Here is a 15,845-nt window from a genome sequence, read left to right as displayed (position 1 = left end):
GTTGTTGTTGTATTTTTTCCCAAGCAAATTCAACATATACTTGTACTTGTGGTGTTATGTATCAGTCAAAAGTTCAGAAATATGTTTTCATTCAATAGCATGCATGAGCAAGCTACCACTGTGAACTTCACACTCACTTTGTTATTGAGATAGTTGACCATATTATTTTTGTGGCTCTGTTATTTATCTGCAAGGGTAAATAGTAGTGATATTCTAAATCAATTTACAATATAAAGTTTTTAATAGAATAATATTGTTACCATTAAGAATTTAGTCAATCAAATATTTGTATGAATCAACATACTGCACCTTATAAGGCACTGTTGGATTTCACTACAGTAATTGCAGAAAACAGCACAGTGTGCAAGTAATGCCCATGGCTGGACCAGAAAATACATGCATTACATACTGTACATCGATACTGCCGACACACAAGCACAGACAGCACGGGAGATTAAATAACATCATGCTCATGTTGAGGCACCATGTTAAATTATTTGTTTATGATGACGCCATGCTTTATGTTTACAGTGATAGGTTGCTTTCGTTTTAAAAACAAAAACCACCACCAGGACTTGTCATTATTCAATGTCAACCGCAGTACGCATATAGACAACCATTCCCACTCTAATTCACACGCATGGGAAATTTAAAGTCTTCAGTTTAATATAGGAATCATGTTTTGGAGAAGAAAATCCATGCAATCAGTTTTTAAGGGGGGTGCAGGTGGTTGCATGTGGTGAAATCAGTATATAAAGTACAATCATCAAATCTACACGAACACACACATGTTAAAACCCATTAAAAAAATACTGAATGCACATCCAGTTGTAAAATAAATAAATAAATAAAAATACCATAACATATTACTGCTAATTTACCATGAGGAATGGTGCAGAGGTTCCCTTCCTGGCAGAAATCCGAATAAAGCGTCAGACTTGCCTCCGCACACTGTCTGTTGATCCAATCTGCATATGAAGTAGGGGTGTGAATTGCCTAGTACCTGATGATTTGATTCGTATCACGATTCATAGGTCACGATTCGATTCGATACCGATTAATCCCGATATGAATTTACAGGTCGATTGTTTTTACTCAATTTAGAAAATACCATTCAGTAAACTTGTACATGTACACTGTAAGATTTGTATGAAAGTTTATTATTTATTGATCTCAAACTTCAGTGTTAGAACTGTGATACACTGTATTTTAACAAACAGGTTGTAACCTTTTTCATGTTAAGGTGTGAAAGTTAGACGTTTTGTTGAATATTTTAACATCAAAAATGGATGTTAAAAAATCGATTCGGCTGCCTATTGAATCGATTCGAGAATTGCATGCTGTAGTATCGCGATATATTGCCGAATCGATTTTTTTAACACCCCTAATATGAAGTATAGAAGATTTACATACAAATATTGCACACAACTGAACCATAGATTTTCCCTTCCTGCTCAGATTTGGACCATTGTCACCTTTAAACTTCTTCAAATGACTTTAACATGGTGGAGTCTAAGCAGCAGGATGGGAATGAAAGCTTCAAGGTGTGATAGCGGCAAACATGGATAAGACAGCTGACAATGAGGCCAACAATGTGAAAGCAAATCAGTTCTTAACTGTTTATGCTGAATAATAGCACACTTTACTTCAAAAGTGAAGATGTGTCTATCTAATAATCGAATTTTGCATTTAAATAAGTTAGTACTTTATACAACTAGATGTAGAAAATGTGTGATAAGAATAGAATTAAAACAAGCATAGGCATCAACTAAAGATTCTGATCACACAAAAATGACGCGTAGTTTGAATAAGTTGAGATGTATTTTCTGAGTGCTTTGCACCTGTTAACTCTCTTCCATCATGAGGGCTGACAGCTGTTGCCTTTCTCAAACAGCGAGAAACAATCCAGACAAGAATTTCACACGGTTATCTTTATCGTCAAGGCCAAAGTAAAAAGAACAATGCTATGACGCCACCAGGCGATAAAGCGTGTAGACCTCTCAGGGATTAGCAGTTGTGTGAGTGAAGTAAGTCCATGACCTTCGGGCTCACTCAACAGCAGCTGCAACAATTGAGTCTCACAAGGTGTGTCATGCATGTGTTGCTACCACCTTCACAACTGACCTTCAGTGAACTTTCTGATTAGGGGACCACAGCTGAATGTGTCAAAACTCTTTTACTTGGAAGATTTTAGATGCAATAAATGACAAAATAATTTTCTTGTTTGCTTTTTTGAACTCCAAATTGGAAAACAACCAAAACAAAAATTTATTAATTAAGTAGATATCAACTCATTCATTGTATCTGTCTTATTTGGCTGATTCAACTTTTGTTTGTAAAAGTATTCATGATGGCTGTCTTTGAGCGTAGGTGCATTTATTCAATTGCATGTACTGCACACACTGTATGAAGCATTAAAACCTGATTGTTTTGTTGGATAATTTTATGTCACACCTACATAAAGTACACAGTATTATAATCTAGAAGGCATCAAGTACTATACATGGTGCTCATCTATGAATGCACTTCTGTTATGTTCCGTTAATGCAGGAAATTGATGTCAAGCAGGTCTGTGATTGCCCCTCACCTCTCACCCTCCTCAACGACCTTGCTGGTCACAAGATAAAATCTACCAATAGCAGCAGGGCATCCCGCCCAATTAAGAGAATGCTTTTTATATTGTGCAACCTTTGTCCAAAATTGTATCCCATATTTGGCAGACAAACAACCTTTATTAATGCAGAGTGGACTGTTGTAAGGTACATGCCTCCTCACTTCACTTAGCCAGCAGGTAAGTAAAGAATCATACCAAGTTAGTAATATTCTTCACATATTGCTGTACTTATTATAACATTAGCTGATTGGCTTTGTTTATCAGGTTGGACCATTGTAAACGGATTCCTGTCTCAAACCAAACCATCAAAGTTAAGGGGAATTTAGTTTTATTTTTAACATGTATATTTTTATTAAATACCATTACTGACACTGAAAGTTTAGCACACAAATCATTATATGTAAGTGGAAGTTTCAGGGACAGGTTTTTATTTCATTTGCATCTCATTTTGCATCTCTTCTTAAGGTATAGTCTGTAATTAGTTTCAAATTGACATAATCAAAAAATGTTTTTTTTAATTGTTGATTGTTTGTTTGTCATCTGGACTCTCAGCTCCGCCTCATTATCGCCACTGACAAAGCCGTGTTTGATTAAGTCAGGGTTGTGTTGCCTTGAACTTTTTTTTTCTTTTCGGTGTGGTTTGGCATCACCTCCGATTTCTATTTTTCTTTTACTTACCATAAGTTTAGCTGTTAGGTTTATTCTACTGCTTCTACTTCTACATACAGGTAAATAACAGTGACACCTGCTGCCTTACTGTCAGCCGGTGGCAGGAAGCTGAAATGTAACTGAGCATTCTCCTTGGCAACATTTGTACTTAATTGCTGAAGTACACTGCCCCGTGGCCCACAGGTGCAAATTTTAAATTAATTACCCACTAATTGGCGCTAACAGCTCAAAGCCCCATGGTTAAGAATCACTGGCTCTAATTCAGTAAATAAACTTAGACTTAGACTTGACTTTATTGATCCCTTTGGGATGGCTCCCTCTGGGAAATGTACATGTCCAGCAGCAATAAGAACAGATAATAAAATAAAAAACAATTCAATCAATCAATAAATAAGGTTATTACACCAGAGATTGATAATAATAATAACAATAATAATAATAATAATAATAAATAGGAAAAAATAAAATAAACAATAAAAATTCAATCAATCAATAAAGGTTATTACACCAGAGATTGAACTAATAATAATAATAACAATAATAATAATAATAGTAAAAATAAAATAAATAATAAAAATTCAATCAATAAATAAGGTTATTACACAGGAGATTGAATTAAATAAATTACAGTACAGTAAAGTGCCATATTTGTGAAGTGAAGTGCACGCTACATCCTCCTCCCCCCCAGGGAGGAGTTGTAGGGAGGAGTACAATGGCACGGTGGACAAAGGAGTTCTTTAGTCTGTTGGTCCGGCACTTCCACTTCCACTGAACAGGCTCCTCTGACTGCTGATGACAGTGTGCAGAGGGTCGCTGCTATTGTCCATAATATCCAGCAGTTTGTCCAGAGTCCTCTTCTCTGCCACTGTCACCAGAGAGTCTAGCTTCATGCTGACCACAGAGCCGGCCCGCCTGATATGCTTGTCCAGTCTGTAAGAGTCCTTCTTGGATATGCTGCCACCCCAGCACACCACGGTGTAAAAGAGGACGCTGGCAACCACAGACTGGTAAAACATCTTCAAAAGTTTACTGCGGATGTTGAAGGTGTCTTCCTGTACAAGTGACTGGTATGTGTTGTCCAGTCCAGTTTATTGTCCAGCCACAATCCAAGGTATTTGTAACTGTCCACCACCTTCACCTCAGCTCCCTCTAGCAGGACTGGTTGCGGTCCTGGTCTGGATCTCCTAAAGTCAATGACCAACTCCTTCGTTTTAGATGATATATATACACATACTACGATAAAATTGAAGACATGGCCATGTTTACTTTCGTCCATGAACCCGCCATGCTGTTTAACCTCAAAGAGATCTTCGATGTGAGTTAAGGTCGTTGCACGAGTGATGCTGTTCGTAATTCTCATGTGTTTGTGAAGCGTCTGCGCCGGTGTAGACAGGAACACAGCCAAATCCATCCAATCAAAGTGTCCCCTCATTCCCTTTATATTCAGCACAGAGAGCCATCGGGTCGACATGGCATATACAGTAGATACAAGATAGGTGTGCAAAGTACATCTAAATTGAACTGCAAGAAGATTTCCACTTGCAGATGATGTAAAACTGGCCACTGTGGATGGGCACTTGGGGACCGACCACCTTCCACCCGCAATCATGTATCTGTGTGTGTGACAGCCACCACCCACGACCATAGTTGTGCTGCGTAATCAGGACAGTGCTATTAAAAATGTTTTAAGACAATAGCGATTATAATTTGTTTGTATAATTTGCTATAAGGATTCTGAGGGATTGTCTGATGCTCGTCATATTTAATATGATGTACAACACATGTCCGCGGAGGTCAGAATCTGTCTGCCTGCACCTTGATCAAATCCACCAAAATCATATTAAACCAACTACGCCACAACTAAAGTCTAAAGTCTATGTTCAGGTTGCGAATGTATAAGTATTATTGTATATGGGCCTTCAAAACCATTACAGGGTCACAGTAAGTCATCAGTCAATGCGCGGTGCTCAGTCGTTTGGCAGAGTCACGACTCACCAACTGTATTTTTTGTTTGTATTTTTGCGATGATTCTTTTCAGTCGTTTTCAGTCGTGTCCTTGGTGTTTGCTGGCGTTACTCATGATTAAAATAATTCATCAACATTTGTCTGAATAGGCTTGAAAGAAAATAAGGTAATCATAAGCGTGGCCTCTGTCTTTGCAGTTCAACATCTTTGAGGAGCTGTGCATTAACTTCACCAATGAAAAACTGCAACAGTTTTTCAACCGTCACATGTTTGTGCTTGAGCAGGAAGAGCACAAAAAGAGGGCATTGAATGGACTTTTAATAGATTTTGGAATGGACTTACAAGCTTGTATCGACTTGATTGAGAATGTGAGAGACTAGGTGTAACAGGTTAATCACATTTTCAAAAATCTTAAGCAATGTAGGTTTTACATGTCGTCTCATCTGTTCTCCCTAGCCTATGGGTGAATACAAATGAATCTGAAAAGTCTGGCATGCAAAAGTATGTTTCCCCCTTTCACTCTGACACTGACTCCTAAATAAATTCCAGTGTAGATCATCAAACGTTACCTAATTGGTCAATAGAGCCCAACTGTGTGTAATGTAATAATAATATAAATTTGTGTTTCCCAAGTACTCGTACCAATGCTGAACGTAAATTTTAGAGCCGGCCAAAATGACTTGATACCACCATTTTTATGTACAGGAGCTGTATTTGAAAAAAAAATAAAACTAAAAAAATGCAGCGATGCAACTCAGTCCTGTCAAAAGGGATTTAACACTCACAGTGACGGTGCTGCATGAATACAGAAACAAAGACAGACGTAGCTGCAATGTTTGGCTATCGTTACATCCCTAATGCCGGTACCATTAATTCCAACGCTAATATAGGATTTTGTATGCTCGTGCACGACATTCACTGACATGTTCACTGCATGCCGATCTAAGATATCCTATTGGCCCTTGAATGCTCTGAACCAATGGCAGGACAGCTTTTCCATGTTGAGGGGAAAAAAACCTTAGGTATCGGTATCGGCCGATACTGTAAAGCTGGGTATCGGAATCGGTACCAGGGGCCAAAAAAAGGTATCGGAACAACACAAGGATGTACTGCTCGCATTGCATGTACCTTGCCCCGCTGTGCTGGGCGTTCCGGTGGACCGTTCTAGCGTACCTGACAATTTGGTGATAGAAAGTAGACTACCTTTAGGCAAGGTGAAACCAACTCCAAGTAATGGCACAGGAAGAGTAACACGATTTTTGGTTGACTTGATGGCACAGGCAGACTGACAGATTCTGCACTCTGCTTGTACAGTATGTGTGGTGGATGTCACCGTATTTTATTCATAACCCTCTAAAAGTGGGGATCTTCTTGCAATTCCTATAAATGTACTTTGCGCCATCTGATAGCCTGCATTAGATTTAAAGAGAAGGAAGGCAGCCACAATGGTTGGTGTACGCATCTACAAAAATGCCAAAAGAAAGAGAATCCCACCCATGCGTACAGACACACTACACTACACTTTGCACTTGACTTAAATTGGGCACGAAAATAGAGCTCAATGTGTCTGTTGTGAAGGCGGACAAGGTTTCGAGAGGCTGAAATCAGAGCATTTTGGACTTTGAAACATTGCAATAACAAATGGTTCAAAACCTTTCACTTTCTTTAAATTCTATGTGCAATACGCATTACGCACTTGCAAAACAATACGTCCACTTTGTGTTGGTCTATGTGTGGTATAGCATATAAACATTATATAAACATTTACCCTCCTTCATTAGAAGAGCGCCACCACGAGGATACATTAACCCTTAGATGCATATGTGGGGTCAAAAATAACACCAGGGCACATTTTGTTTGCACTGTTTGTTGAATTTATATTTTTAGCATTTCATCTTCCATGTTTTCCTCAAATTGATTTTGTATCTATTTGTTATTGTTTTTAAATTATTGTAATTTTTGAATAGGTGCCCCACATTTCCATAATTGGGTAAAAAAATGACCCCAAGTACTTTCTCGGCGCTGCACGTCGAGATATGAAAGCGACGCGGGAGGGAGGACGGACGGACGGACACGCTTGGCAGTGCCTGCAGAGAAAGGTGCTCTTCCCCGGTGGGTCTCGTCGGCGCATCCCAGCCGGGTAGCTCGCTCCAGTCTGTATCCAGCTGCTTCCTCTGGAAGCTTGAAGATGAAGAAGAAAAGTGCACGTGGGCTTCTGGCGATCCTGCTGCTGGTGGTCGGTGGCTGGACTCCTCGTGGTAAGGAAAGATTCGTTCAAAACTTGTCTTATAGTTGCTCGCTTTGCTGGACCGCGGTTGACGGCTTCTTTCTTTGGTGGTGGTCCTTATGCATGCCAGATCCGTCGCACCAGCATCTACTGAAACTCAACAGAAGTACCCTCTCCCTCCCACAGCCCCTTGAATCAGTTGGTGCTGGTGTCTGTGGTTCTCACTTTGCTTTATCTATCCTTCCCTCCTTCCTCTCTTTAGTTTTTCCTCTGGTCACTTGAGATCTTAATTTATTAGAAGTATGAGGTTTCTGGGGTTGGCATAAGACTCTGGTTTTGTAACCACGCAGGAGGGGTCTTGTTGGTGCTGGACTTCACTTTGATGGATTGGATGTACTGGCTTCTATGGATCTCACTCTGCCTTATCGATCCTTCCCTCCTTCCTCTCTTTAGTTTTTCCTCTGGGCTCTTGAGATCTCGCTAAATTTGCTGGAATTTAGAGGCTTCCGGGGTTGGCGTAAGACTTTGATTTTGTAATCATGGGGAAGGCAGGAAGTGTTTGGTCGGTGCTGGATGTCACTTTGATTTACCTTTCTTTTCTCTTTATTTCTTTTTTTTTCTGACCTTTTCTCTGGTCTCCTGACCATTTAAATCTCACGACTCTGGCAAGATTCTGAAGTACCTGGTTAAGGCGAAGGGTAATGGGATATTTATAAGGTTTTAGGTGAATGAATGAGTATAAATTTATACGTATTTGCACGCACGCACACGCACGCACGCAAACGCACGCAAACGCACACACGCAAACGCACGCACGCACGCAAACGCACGCACGCAAACGCACGCACACATACACACACACACAAAAAAAAAAAAAAAAAAAAAAAAAAAAAAAAAAAAAAAAAAAAAGGAAAAGAGCAATGATGACAAGACGTTGAATCGGTAAGACTACCGAATGAACAATTCTGAGCTCTTCAAAAAAAAAGAAAAAAAAAAAAAAAAAAAAAAAAGATGCATATGTGGGGTCAAAAATAACACCAGGGCACATTTTGTTTGCACTGTTTGTTGAATTTATATTTTTAGCATTTCATCTTCCATGTTTTCCTCAAATTGATTTTGTATCTATTTGTTATTGTTTTTAAATTATTGTAATTTTTGAATAGGTGCCCCACATTTCCATAATTGGGTAAAAAAATGACCCCAAGTACTTTCTATAGAAAGGTTAACCCTAAAAACATTTGCTTTTTATCAACTGTGACTGTCAGGTATACATTTACTGTTGATCCAAACATGTAATCCCAGCAGTCTGACCACCCTGGTCATTGTTACAGTAACACGACACAAAAGCAATTATGTCCAACTTCAAAGTATTATCATTATTTTTATCCCTCATGGTTTATGTGCTGTTTTCCACATCCATGAGTTTTGTGTTATCATCACAGATATAAAGACAAAACATAATATATAATACGCCAGCATGCTATAGCAGCCCAGCTAAACGGCACACCTACGTGACGGCCATTTTGGCAGGGGCAACGTTCCCATCAGAAGAAATGCATCGACATTGAAATCAAGTCACAATGTGTTCGTTTCTCAGCCAATTTTGACAAAGGCTTACTTTTTTGTCAGTGCCAAAATGTGCTATAAATACAAAACTTAAAGGTATGGCGTTAGATTTGTCATACAATTACGCAAGCGTAATGGCGTGTTTTGTGCGTACAAAATGAGTTTTGTGCGTATAAAAAATGTGCCGTACGTACAAAATGTGTTTTGTATGTAAAAAATGTGTTTCATGCATACAAAAAAGGTGTTTCCTCGCGCACGCTTGCTACATCTCTCCTCTACACGTACAATACCTTGATTCACGCTTACCATGCAAGGGTCGAGGTGTAATATTTGTGCCACAATTGTTAACCAATCAGGAGTCGAACAGTAGAGCAAATCCTGATTGTCTGATTACTATCTAATCAGGCAGAACTTAGACGTGTCGTCATGCTGCGTTGTATCATGGCCGTTTCTGCCATTTTTTAATTTATTTTATTTATTTTTTTAAATTTCATTAGTACTAATTTTTATCTACATCTCTGACATTTATTTACTCAGCAGAATTTAAGTTTTGTTATGTTACAGGGTGATCTGAACTGCTTTCCTGCTTAGCGGAAGAAGGAGGAAAAATAAGTTTTAGCCCTTATGGGGCTGTTGGATGACGGCATCAAATAGATAGCCCAAAATAATGTGTTTTACTAAAATGAGAAACATGGTTGATCTTATCATTTTTCCATAACTAAAGATAGACAAAAATCTGAGCGTTAACCTTGGGTTTTGTTTTTATTACCAGGCAAAAAAGATGACAAAGGACACAGAATGCACGTGATGACACCACAACAGTGGTGAAGCAGAAGACGAAGAAGTGGAGTGCAAAAAATATTGATATTACGATATTGGCCCATGCAATATGCATATAACAAGGACATGCAATAAGTTTCATATGGAATTTTATGCTCTTATCTGAATTTGAACGGTCAGCCGCTAGCTCAAATTTGCAACGCCATCCACTACCACTAGTTGAACATTATCACTATTAAATAATCAGTAATAATCATTAGCACAATTAAATAACTATGAATACATTTTACGGCATGAGGAATATAATTTGTTCATTAGATAATAAACATGTCATTTCTTTAGATCCATATCAAATATTGCAATATCTATCTCTATATTTAGCAACATCCCAATTGCATGATTTTTGTGCAGCTCTAGTTCTTGAAGTCTTTGAGCCAGCTGATGAGACCAATTTGACTTGGTCATTAAAATGTCTGTCGGAAGAGTCAGAACCTGAAGCTTGAGCTTGACAGCAGGGAAATCATATATAGATATGACGATATTCAACAATTCAACAACATATCACATGTTTTTCCAATATCGTGCAGCCCTAGAAAACAATGTGACCATCCATGTTTCTACAGTTTCTTGTTCATGTTACATGTCTAGTACAACTAAGGGTAACAACTTCATAACCTCTGCAGCTATAATGTGATGCTCTTTTGAGGGAGTACAGTCAGAAGACCTTTGTAATAATCACGTCTACTGGAAATAAATGCATGGAAATAAATAAGGTTCTTCTGGTATGGAACATGCAACTATTCTGTCTGGCTATAACGTTTAGGTGATAAAATGCTGCTTCGGTGATTGGTTTGCTATGGCATTCATGTGCACAAGTTCAGGTAATGACAACAAAATTAACTCATAAATTGAATTGAAGAGCTGATATCTAGCCATTTTCCACAATTCTCATAACTAATCAGCAATATCATGAACATAATTACATCTAACTATGGCATTGAGTTAACAGTGCTTTTGGGCATGCCATGTTTTTCTTTTCTGTCTGTTAGTTACACCATATATATACCTTTGGTGGCACAAGGAACAATGCACAAGAAAATAAAAGGGGTGGTGTTTTTTTCCCATCATAACTATGCACATACATCGCCAATGTAGTGTATGTAACTATCACATACAATTTTGCTTGTCTTGAAAGCCTGAGTGTGATAGTGTCAAGGTTAAAAGATGCAGATGCCTTTTATGTTACTTACCGTAATGAAAATGTTGGAAGTAGTCTTCGATTCAGAAGTTAGCCCCCCCCCCCCCCCCCCCCCCCCCCCCCCCGCCCCCGCACAATTGATGCCATCATCCAACGGCCCCATGAGGGCTAAAACTTGTCTTCCCTCCATCTTCCGCTAAGCAGGAAAGCAGTTTGGAGCTGCTTCGCTCCATAAAACATAACAAAACTTAAATTCTGCTGAGTAAATATATGTCAGAGATGTAGATAAACATTTAAACAGAAAAGGACCGAGTGCTAGTAAACTTAAAAAAAAATAAAAAAATAGCAGAAACGCCCATGATACAACGCAGCATGACAACACATTGTCTAAGTTCTGCCTGATTGGATAGTAATCAGCCAATCAGGATTTGCTCTACTGTCCGACTCCTGATTGGTTAACAATTGTGGAACAAATATATGCATGGTAAGCGTGAATCAAGGTATTGTACGTGTAGGAGAGAGACGTAGCAAGTGTACGCGGTACGGTTTTGTACGCACAAAACACCATTACGCTCACGTAATTGTGGCACAAATCTAATAATCTAATGCCATAGAAAAAAAAGGCCAAATAATAGTTTTATATATGACAAGGTATTTCTAGTTCCATTGTCGTAGTTGCATGCAGAACAATGGGCCAGCGTCCCAGAGGCGACGCAAACCTTTAGTGAATATAGGCCCCAGAGTACGTTCTTGTGACGTAACAAGTAGTGTCTTGGTAAGCCCGGTCTCAAGAACGTACTTCCCAAGATCACATATCTCGCTGCCGTATTTCCGTAATTCATTGCAGTTATATCATGTGACTAGCTTTCAATTAATTTGTACTACTATTTCGATGTTTCAAAATGTATTTGTACAACATACATCGATTAAAAACCTTGCTTACGTCCTTGTGATTTCGTGAGACGTCATCAATGGCGGCCCAAGTACTGTTCCAATCGAAAGTATGCATAAGCCAAGACCACATAGAATTGACGGATGTCGTTCTTTTTTTGCTAGCTTAAACCAAGGATGTGTCGGTAGTTGCTTGGTGAAGGCTTGGCTGTGAATATATCCCAAGACGCATTTCATACTTCAAGGAACGAATGACAGCGGAGGAGCATCACGTTTGTTCTTCTTTCATTTACGGCAGAGTAGGCACGGCATGTGCGTTCATTGGTGCCCCCCACCAGCATTTGTATTTTCTCCCCTTTTATGAGCGTAAATAGACATCTGTGAGTGGACAACACTTGGACACGTAGCTGCATCACTTTCCTGCTGAACAACAGCAATCTCGATCCACTTTATTCACCGGGATTCATTCCTGCCGTCGGCTTTGGATCAGCTCTTTTACTGGACAGTTGCAGCGTCTATACATTTGGCAAGCACCTCTCCGGCCACACCACCATTGCCGATCGGCAGCGGTAGCGACCCACTGGGCTGGTCCCGGTACGCCAACTGTAGCAGTTGGCCAGTAAGTACTAGGGATGTAACGGTATTCAAATGTCACGATACAATATTATCACGATATGAAGCTCACGATACGATAATTATCACGATTTTGTGGGGAGGTTGGCGATATTTAAAAAAGGTCACAATATTGTAAAAAAAATTAGCTCATACTAAAAGAAGCACAATATTTTGCTTTTGTACATAACATCTATGTTAACATTATTATTATGTTTTATTATTATTACCTTATTATTATGTTATGTTGTTAATGTACGCACACATTGAGTTCCTCCACATGACTTGCTTCACAGGCATATTATGTTCACCTTCATCTGACAAATAGCGTAGATTTTAAACATAGAAGGGCCAAAACATCCCTAATGAAAATTAAATTGCACTAAAAAACTAGCCACCAGAGGGTGCTAGAACTGCACAAATGGAAATCAACCTGACATTTTTAAGAGATGTGTTGCATTTAAATATTGTCAACATGACGACAACGATATTGTGGTAATTTTAATATCACGATATTGCGCTTATCGTTACATCCCTAGTAGGTAGTAGCAACAACTAGCTAAGGCTGGCTATCGCTGATGGGCAAGTCCCCAGGACGCCGAACTTTTCGTTGAGTGTGCCCCCGGTGTGACGGCATGACCATCATCGGGGCTAATGGCGATCCTAATAAAGAATTAAAAATGATCTACATACACACACATTCAAATGTAATTTTTTTTTATAGACGTACCACAATGTAAGGAGAATCAGAACAAAACCTACAACTCACACGGTGTCTTTCCAGAACCTTTTTGTTCCCCATATAATCCTAAATTGGATAAATCCCATGTATAATTTCAAATGATACTAATTTAATTATTAATACTATAAATTATAACATCTAGTCACGTGGTACACAGTTACGGCAATGCGTCAAAACCAAGAAGCTCGCAGTAAGAACAATATCCGGATATTCCGTCCATTCTTTGCCAGACCCTTACGGCTTTTTGCGTACTTGCAATTGGAACAGTACTTGGGCCGCGACTGATGACGTTTCAAGACATCACAAGGAAATAAGTACGGACAAGAATGCATATTGAGAAACAGCCATAGTTTTTGTTCTCTTGGAGTTAGGAAGAGTCCATGGAATCAGCTGCAGTTGACACGAGCAATATACTAACAGAAAGTAGGAGCTGTGTGGCTCAGGGTGTAGATCGACTGTCTCCCAAGATGAAGGTCGTGCGTTTGTTCCTCCACTCTTGAGTCATTTTTATTTTGTATTTTTTCCAATTCTTTATTTTACCCTCTTCCAAGTGTAAAAATTACTCTGAGTCTAATTTGGTCCCACTCTAAATGGACTCAAATGTACTCTAGGGAATTTACTGTGTAATTGATATTTTGGTACACTTTCAATACCACTCATGAGGTACAATTAATTTGAAGCTGTAGAATATCATCATAGAATTCAATGCCACTACAAATTCCAGTTGTACTTTGATTATTATACCAGATTTTGATACTGCTTAAGCTTAACATGCAACTAAAAAAATTTTTGGGTGTATAAGATGCCCTATTGTCACTCATATTTGCATTCACTGAACATTCTATCTAAAGAAGTCATTCAGTTGATGTTGCAAAATTTAATCAGCAGAGGGCACTTGCTAACTTCATAAGTTGGTAGGTTTTAAAACACTGTAAGGTGTTCATGGTTGTTTCCCCTCGCGTTTGCTGTATAAAACATCCATCCAGCCATTTTTGTAAAATATAATAAACTGTAACTACTAACCTTTGAATCAGTGATGAATTTTTGTCTTTTTGGATCATCGTCTTCTCAAGAGTCATTGAAAGACAAGGGCGGACCTGAAATAACGTGCACCTTCGGCCAAAACAACAATAAAATGTTCCACTTGATCATTACTGAAAAATCTTGCCATCATCTGAGGAACTGAATTACCTTAACCATGTTGCCTTCTCCTTGTCTGCATTGACTGCAGACAGATCTTGAGTCCACACTGAGGTCCACAGACTAAGCGAGTGAGAAGAAAAGACAAGACAAAAGAAGAATCAACTCCAGTGAGTCTCCACCTGAAATCAACACCCCCTTGAAAGTGACATTTCACAATTGTATAGAACAAACACACTATTAATAGCTCCGTGGGCTCGCGTTTCATACTCAAGGTGCCTCACACCTTCCTTTATGTGCTCATTATAAAACTCAGACTTAAAAGGACTGGTGGTGACAGCTGAGTATGAGACCTTTGTTGGAAGGCGGTGTGTGAATACAGGCTAAGATTGATAAGCAAGGGCACTGAAATTTTTATTACAAAGGTAATCAATTTCAGGGCTTTGAAGATGCAAGGATGGTGCTGTAAAGGAAAGCAGCCAATGTTGCAACGTTTCAGTGTGAATTTCACTTCCTGGTTGCAATGAGCTCTATTATTTGAGAATTCTGGAATTCTTTTGCACGGTACTGCCTGCACATTACAAGGTATGTGCTGTGATTTCATTAGATCAAACACACTGTACATTGTTGTTTGATTGTAACGCTGTCACCTGTCACTGTGAATCAATGGAGAAATGAACATATGTCCTGTCAAATTGTGTCCCCAAGCTGTCCTCTGAATTAAGAAACTCCCAGGGGTAGCAAGTAGGAATTTAACAAGTTATCTTTGTACTCAATTGGACATAGAAGACAACAATGTCGTGCCAACAGTTAAGAATTAGTATGCACTCTTTTGCATCGGGGCTAGCAATATACATCATAATGGCTTAAATTTGATTCAATGATCACTTCTATGATTTTTTTGAATACTTGGCATTTCTATTATTTATTGTAAAAGCAGAATTGATTGCATTAAACAATTACAAACAACAAATCAACTCCTTATAGCGTAGGTGACCATAATAATAAAATAAATTAAATCAAATGTTTATATATTATTAATTAGACCATAACTGATTACAAAGATTGAATGATTTACAATAGGTCGAGAGGTGATATCACAATAAGCACCACCGGTAATTGCTGGTTGCTACCAACAAAGACACTCCCAATTTAGTCTCATACAAATCATAGACAAGATATAGACAACGAAAAAAAATAAAAAATAAATATATACACAATAACATTTATGTATTATGAATGTATTCATGGATCGACGATCTAGACATTTTCAATTAACCTGAGAAGCACACTTTGGAGATGAGGGGTAACCAGAAATAGAAATGGGGAGAAGGCATATTTTCAGGTGAGGTTTGGGAACACACATCTCCTGACTGTTAGGTAGGCATAGTATAACCACAATTTCATCGTCCAGCATGGTTAAATACAAATAAAGGAGGAC

At 38.7% G+C, this 15,845-nt stretch overlaps 1 long non-coding RNA gene across 1 annotated transcript in view; it reads right to left on the bottom strand.

Moving 5' to 3' along the window:
* LOC144030447 (uncharacterized) overlaps nucleotides 1–15,845 on the bottom strand; it is a 33,286-nt gene that overhangs the window by 468 nt on the left and 16,973 nt on the right. Inside the window, exons 3-5 of the long non-coding RNA XR_013287262.1 lie at nucleotides 14,456–14,527; nucleotides 14,288–14,377; nucleotides 882–968 (exon numbers count right to left, since the gene is read on the bottom strand). This is a non-coding gene — a long non-coding RNA (uncharacterized LOC144030447). The remainder of the gene's footprint in view (nucleotides 1–881; nucleotides 969–14,287; nucleotides 14,378–14,455; nucleotides 14,528–15,845) is intronic.

The sequence above is a fragment of the Festucalex cinctus genome, chromosome 1 (genome assembly GCF_051991245.1).
Source record: "Festucalex cinctus isolate MCC-2025b chromosome 1, RoL_Fcin_1.0, whole genome shotgun sequence".
Taxonomy (NCBI): domain Eukaryota; kingdom Metazoa; phylum Chordata; class Actinopteri; order Syngnathiformes; family Syngnathidae; genus Festucalex; species Festucalex cinctus.
The sequence above is the reverse complement of the archived record's forward strand: the minus strand, read 5'-3'. Positions and strand labels throughout refer to the sequence as shown.